At 39.4% G+C, this 7722-nt stretch overlaps 1 pseudogene; it reads right to left on the reverse strand.

The window, feature by feature from the left end:
• Positions 1–1948: 1948 nt before the first annotated feature.
• LOC129049447 (inositol polyphosphate multikinase-like) lies at positions 1949–6442 on the reverse strand (annotated as a pseudogene).
• Positions 6443–7722: the final 1280 nt, after the last annotated feature.

The raw sequence follows: 7722 nt of genomic DNA on the forward strand, positions 1-7722 counted from the left end.
TTAAATACGTGTATTCCATAAGAAATACACTAAAATCATTACTTATGTTTCATAGGGGAAAAAAACTATAAGAATCCTATTAACCCAAACTATATCCATATTATGCTTATTTCTTAAGCATTTACATGTTCAAATATGCTTGGTGAGTAGTGATCATTCATCCCCACAGTGGTAAATTTCAGCACAATATTAAGTGACTGAGAGAGACTAAAATAGTCACATGTAGATTACATAAACAGATACTTATTCTGTTATACCTAAGCTTACTTATAAAGCAACATAAAATGAGCGTTGGATAACAATGGTAACAAATGTAAACAAACAGAATTAAATATTAATCCCTTCCCTGAAAAACAACAGATAAAAGGGCTTCTTGCTTTATTAAAAATAAAACATGATCTATTGTATCAAAAAGGTAAGACATTGATTTTACAAAATTATATTTCCAAATACAGATTTTAAAAAGTTGAACAGTTAATTCAGATTTTATTGAGCTAAAATGTGCAAAAAATCTGATAATACTTAAGTTTATTTAATTCATTGTGCATAGGTTGATATTATCCCATACAAAAAAAGCCTCAGTCTCTTGTTAAGACTCAAAATAGTATTTAATTATCTGAGCTTAAGATTTATTGAACCATATCCAAATAACAACAAAAGTCCATATTGTAAAAGAAAGAAGTGAAACTAAAAATTTTCTGATTAATTATGACTTGAAATTCATTCATTCATAAAACTATAGCCAATATTCATTTGAAAAGTGAAGAAAAATTGGAAGTCCCTATGATAAATACACCAATTCTAAATAAAACATTAAAATCAAATTTTGCTATTACAAAATGCACATGATCTTTTTTTTTTGGATGGAGTCTTGCTCTGTCGCCCAGGCTGGAGTGCAGTGGCACGATTTCAGCTCACTACAAGCTCCGCCTCCTGGGTCCACGTGATTCTCCTGCCTCAGCCTCCTGAGTAGCTGGGACTACAGGCACCTTCCACCACACCTGGCCTATTTTTTGTATTTTTAGTAGAGACAGAGTTTCACTGTGTTAGCCAGGATGGTCTCGATCTCCCGACCTCGTGATCTGCCTGCCTCGGCCTCCCAAAGTGCTGGGATTACAGGCGTGAGCCACCACGCCCGGCCAAAATGCACATGATCTTTTAAGTTATTCAGGTTTAATAGATTTACTAAGGATAGAGTTCATAGAGCATTTATTTGGTTCTTCTGTTTGGACTCAGGTATTTGCAAAGTACCCCCAGAGAAGGTTGAGAAGGTAAAATAAACATAAAATTGTTATAATTTTCTCCACACCACAACAAAGGTGCTCAGATTTAAAAATTCAATTTGTAACTCTAGAAGAAAAAGAGGAGAAACAATTTACAACCCCAAAATATTTTCCAGAAATATGACAAAACAGATAACTACCTAGAAATGTTATTAGTGAATCGAAGTGCAAATAATGATAACATTCACATCATATGTATTTGAAGACTCAAATGTTTTAAATGTTTTCAATGACAAATAACTGGTTGTTTTTTTAAGGTGGTGGGTGGGAAACAAAGATAATACAAGTCTAATTTTTCCAGGAACTGTAGTACTGTCCCTGTCCCCTAAGTTATAATTTCACTGTTCAAAATAATATAAAACTGTTTTGAATAAGAGTGAAGTAGAAGCATGAATTTAGATACGCACCAAACCCTATATGACGGACTAATTTACACATAGTATTTTTGATAACAACCTAATTAGATATTATCTTTCATTGTTTACTATAATTCTGAGAAACTGCTTTTAACAACATACATTTACACTACCACTTAACTAAATGGGGACATATAAATACATAAATTTTCAAAGAAAACAATTCAAGTTATTTAGAGGAGAAATAAAACTTCAATTATTTACTTTTTAAAGTTGCATTTAGATAAAAAAGGTATATGGTTTATGATACTTTTCACAATGTAATAAATTTATATTCCAATTTTCTCATAAATGAAAGATTGTAAAGAAAAATATTTTGTTCCTTGAAAATAACCTCTCTCTTCCCCTAACCCCAGTAAGGACAATTAGTGTGCCCTTAATTTCAAGACTTTGTTGTTGTCATCCATGTCAATTGTCTTTTTCATGAAGTATAATATTTTGAGAGAGAGAGATATAAAAATTAAAGAGAAAACCTGCTTTTGGAATGCGACAATTCTAAATCATTTCACTAAGAAGCACCCTTTGGTATGCTAGTCTGAACTTTTAATATAAAACCTAAACACTACTTATTTCTGAAGTAGAGTTTTCTCCAGTTTTAGTAACTTCATACACAGCAATACTAAGAACAACAACCTGTGCTTTCGAGATTTTGGTAGGTGTTCTAATAATGTAATATTTTAGATATGGCTCATTGTCAAGGTTGGGTGGACAGAGATTTCATGAATTGGCTACAGAAAGCTAACTAAACACTCTAAACCCTTAATGACTGAATAATGATTTGCATTTTGCTTGAGCCAAAAAAGATGTTTAAGCCATGTACCACCATATTCCCTGCTTAACATTCCTAAGTTTCTTTATTCTTCACAGCTTTCTAATGAACAAATAATTAGTTTTCCTGAGAAGGAGTATAAAAAAGTTAACCTTTCTTCCAAAAGTATAAAGACAAATAAAATGTTGACTCACAGTACAAATTTTTTACATAGCATTAAAGGTGCAGAGATATTGACTGCTCCTCTTCATTATGATTGGCCCCTCCCTTAAAAAGACTGCAATAGAGGATTCAATTGTCTAAAATACTTCGAAGTACAGAAATTAAATGCTTTAGCCCATAACTATATCCCTCATCTATTGTGCTGCTAGAGAACACATAAGCGAAATCTATCATTTGCACTCCTACTTCAGCAATCTCTTGGCAACCAGTGGGAAGATGGTAGAAAACTTTTTCCAGTTGGGAAAGTGCATTTCCATTTAAATGTTCCTGTGACATGCTTTTCCACCCATTGTCTTGCTCCAGATTTTCAACTTTCATTGAAGTCTGACTGTGATGGTTTTTGTATACATTTTCCTGTGACAAGCATACATCTTGGACAAGCTTTTGCCCACTTAAGCCTCTATTTTTCCATTCGCTGTGGAACTTAACACATGAAAGTTATTATTGTACTCTAGTACCTCTGTATCTGACAGTTGTCCTTTGGACAAAAATATTTCTGCCAAAGTTCTGTCATTCAATTTTGTAGTGGTTGGCTGAGATGAACTTTCATAAACCAATAGTAATGAACTTGCATAAAAGTTAAGCTGCTTCTGGTTTTCACACCACTACAGAATTTTCTCAATCTTCTGAATACTGGCAGCAACAGCATCTTTTCTTAAGCAGTACCCATTATGAAAAAATCCGGAGACTCCATCCTTTATAGTTTCTTTTGTTAAGCTTCTTCCATAATGCTGGTTTGGTATATCATAGCTATCGGAATGAACATGGTAAACCCTCATGCCAAGCACCAAGAAACCCAATCTCTTCCATTAATGGGTACTTGCTGATCTGTTGCTGAATCTTCTCAGACGAGGCAAAAGGATCATAGCTTTTTTGCCCGATCTTTATATTCATTATACAAGGCTTATTAAATTTATGGGTCACATCTTCCAGTTTTAGGTATACATCGTTTGGTGCAGTGGGAGGTGACCAGATGCCATATTTTGGCAAATATTTTCGTAGCTCTAGAAGAACACCATCAGAACAGTCAGCAGCATAAACCATATGCTCTCTTGGGCCCCTTGGAGGTGGTTGTAACTGTTTCAAAACTGTGCCATCTGGGTGTTGCAGTATACCCACTTTGTCCTTCCCGTCCATGTGTCCGGCCACCTGATGCGAGAGGGGCACTTAGCCTTTGAGGAAGCGGAGCCTGCCGCCCGCCGGCTGCGGGGTGCCCTCAGGGATGGCCTCGATCGCCGCTGAGGCCCACAATTCCGGGGGGCCAGCGCCTCGACCCGGAGGGGTGATGGTGGCTCTTTTGCCATAACCGAGAGCAGAAGCGGTAGCCGTAGCGAGAGCAGGAAAAAAATAGGGCGAGGGAGGGGGCGCCGGAGAACCTGAGGGTCGCTCAAGCTCGGGCACGAGGAGGCCCGGGGGTTCCCGCGGCTGGTGCCCGCTGAGGCCCGGGGAGGGGGCCCATGACGACCGAGGGGGGCGTCTGCCCAACTCTCGGCGGAGCGCGGCTCCCGGCTCCGGCTCCTCTGCAGCCGCAACCGCAGGCCCGGGCGCTGCCCAGTAGACAGACCAAGCAGGACTCTCTTAATGTCCCTTAAGTCTTTTGGTTCTTATTTTACAGGACACATCAATTAGACTGCAATTAAGGAGGGATCTCTGAGAGTTTCTCCCTTCTGGCAGCTATGATGTACAGTCATATCAGGCAGGCAGACTAATCATTGTGTCATTAATTTGATGGCCAAATGCTTAGGTTCCTGAGTATAATGGAAAACAAATAGTGGCAGCTATCTCCTAGTGTAATGTACAAAAGAACTTAAACCTTTGTCTTTATGGATGGACAGATGTCATACAAGATTAAAAAAAAAAATTACTTCAGATGCTGGTAAAGCATTGGGCTCACATCCCAACTGAAGTTAACTCTATGGAGAGACAATGTGGGTTACGCGAAGCTTTGTGGCACACTAAAACATGTAAGAATGACCACTACACATTTGACCTTAGTATAGAGGACCCGACAATTTGGGGTACAACGTATGTATTTTTATTGTTCCCAGGCAATTAGCACTCAACAACAACAGCATGTGTGGTGGATTAAAAGACACTGGGCAACAAGATGAAAGAGAGATCTTTGTGAAATAGGTATGGGTATAGGCATGGTAAGACAAGCAAAGTTTTCCTTCAGTATAAAGGACATTCAAAAGAAAAAGATCGATAGCAAAAATAGACAAGTTGGAAGAAATTATGTTCAAACAGTAAAGAACAGAATCTATTGATGCTGCTGTGATGTGAATGTTTGTCCCCTCAGAAACTCCTATTGAAACTTGATCCCCAATGTGGCAATATTGAGAGAAGGGGCCTTTAGGAGATGAGTGAATTCGTTCATTCGTAGATTAATAGGTTAGGCCAGGTGTCTATGGTGGATGGCTTCCAGCACTCTGGGAGGCAAGGCAGGATCACTTGAAGCTAGGAGTTCGAGACCAGCCTGGGCAACAAAGCTAGACCCCACCTCTACAAAAACATACAAAAATAAGCCAGGCCTGGTGGTATGTACCTGTAGTCCCAGCTACTAGGTTGGCTGAAACAGGAATATTGCTTGAGCCCAGGAGTTCAAGGCTGCAGTAAGCTATGATTGCACCACTGCGCTCCAAGCTGGGTGACAGCAAGACGCCATCTCTAAACAAACAAACATAGGTTAATAGGCTACTGGATTAATGGACTGTCATGGGAGAGGGACTGGTGGCTTTATAAGAAGAGAAAGAGAAACTTGAGCTAGCAGGTTAGCACACTCAGCCACCTCACTATGTGATGCCTGCCTTGGGACTCTGCAGAGAGTTCCCAGCAGCAGGAAAGCTCTCACCAGATGCAGCCACTCAACCTTGAACTTCTGGGACTCCAGAACTGTAAGAAATAAATTTGTTCGCTTTATAAATTACCCAGCCTCAGATTTCAGTTATAGCAACACAAAACAGACTAAGACAGATGCCCTAGTAAATCAGGTCATAGAAACCCAATCTACCATATTAGAAAATGACAAAACACAAAAAACTCATTATAGGAAAAGAGCGCGCAAGCTAGTCCAACAAAGCCTTCAAATCATGTTTCTTGAAATGGAGGTCAAATGAGTCATAGGCATTGACCTACCATTTTAGTTGCAGCAGAAGCTCTAGAAGTACACTTCTGAAAAACACGTGGTCTCCTGAACTTATGAAAATTTTCTTGAGGCAAAGGTAACTTACATCAATGTTCCCTAAATGCTCTTATTCCAAGAATAAACCAAGGCATGACATATTGTATAAAGAATATAATAAACAACACATGTATACTTCTTGTGGAATCAAGGAGAGCTTTTTTACATATGTAACACCAGATGGGAACCTGTATCTGTGCAAACATACTGACAGAGGCTAAGAGATTAGCTTTGTAGCAGATAGCCTGAAATCCAGAAGTAACAGAATCATAAGACACTGGTAACAATCCCAGCTCATAATAATATGTAGTATATGGGTAAAGACCAAATCTACTAACATGATTTTAATAATGCTATAATGCTCACCCAATTATTTTCTAACAGTACGAAAGCATAGCATAGGGCTGGGCGACATGGCTCACGCCTGTAATCCCAGCACTTTGGGAGGCCGAGGCAGGCAGATCACGAGGTCAGGAGTTCGAGACCTAACACGGTGAAACCCCATCTCCACTAAAAAAATACAAAAAATTAGCCAGGCGTGGTGGCACGTGCCTGTAGTCCCAGCTACTCGGGAGGCTGAGGCAGGAGAATGGTGTAAACCCAGGAGGCAGAGCTTGCAGTGAGCCGAGATCACGCCACTGCACTCCAGCCTGGGCGACAGAGCGAGTGAGACTCCATCTCGAATAAGTAAATAAATAAATAATAGCATAATAGGCTGAGCGCTGTGGCTCACATCTGTAATCCCAGCACTTTGGGAGGCTGAGGCTGGTGGATCACAAGGTCAGGAGTTTGAAACCAGCTTGGCCAACATGGTGAAACCTCGTCTCTACTAAAAATATAAAAATTAGCTGGGCGTGGTGGCGCTTGCCTGTAGTCCCAGCTACTCGGGAGGTTGAGGCAGAAGAATTGCTTGAACCCAGGAGGCGGAGGTAGCAGAGAGCTGAGATCATGCCACTGCACTCCAGCCAGGGTGACAGAGCAAGACTCCGTCTCAAAAAAAAAAAAAAAAACCCATAATAATACTCCAATATGGTGTAAAATTGGGATTATTGGTAAAATTTGGCTATCTTATATAAATGCATCAAATGATAGTACTAATGTTGAGCGAACAGACTGAGAAATTGAGTTAAAACTTCCTTGGGTTGTAATATCAATAGAGACACTAATTGGCTTGAGGAAGAATGAGATTTAATTAATCAATTAATCACTATAATAGGTGTTTCTGCAGAGTTTTCTCATAAAGTAAGATAGCCATAGATAAGTAAAAATCAACAATTAAGTTTATATAACAGTAAAAAGAAATATGTTGTGGAACATTGAATTTAACAGATTATTTCCTTAAGGCTGTCCCCCTTCCTCACTAACTTCTGCAAATGATGCATGTATTTGCATTACCATTCCTGTTTTACCCTATAAATAAGTGGTACACTACATGTAGACTTAATAGTATTATAAATAATTTCTTTGTAAGGTGAACCTGACTAAGGGTTAGAGGTAAACTGCAAGGAATAAGATAACTCAGCAGGTCTGTTTTATCATTTTTGCTTCTTTCTGTAGCCAATGTAATGGCTCCTGGCTAAGTGCTGAGAACCAAGTCCTGGCACGTGCACGTGATAACTGGTTAATGATATGATTCTGTATGCCCAAGGCAGTGGTCAGCATGCATCAGACTGTCAGCATTATGTAAGGTGAACCTGAAGGTTCATGATGTGATCCTGATGCCTGGTTTGGGACACTATTGCTGGTCATGTAACCATGTGACCAGTATGGATCACAAGGCTCAAGTGAGCTTCCCAAAGTTGAGACATCTTGGACATGACTTTTCTGTTTGCAGCTGGAACCCTCATATGC

Source organism: Pongo abelii, chromosome 14 (genome assembly GCF_028885655.2).
Source record: "Pongo abelii isolate AG06213 chromosome 14, NHGRI_mPonAbe1-v2.0_pri, whole genome shotgun sequence".
Classification (NCBI taxonomy): domain Eukaryota; kingdom Metazoa; phylum Chordata; class Mammalia; order Primates; family Hominidae; genus Pongo; species Pongo abelii.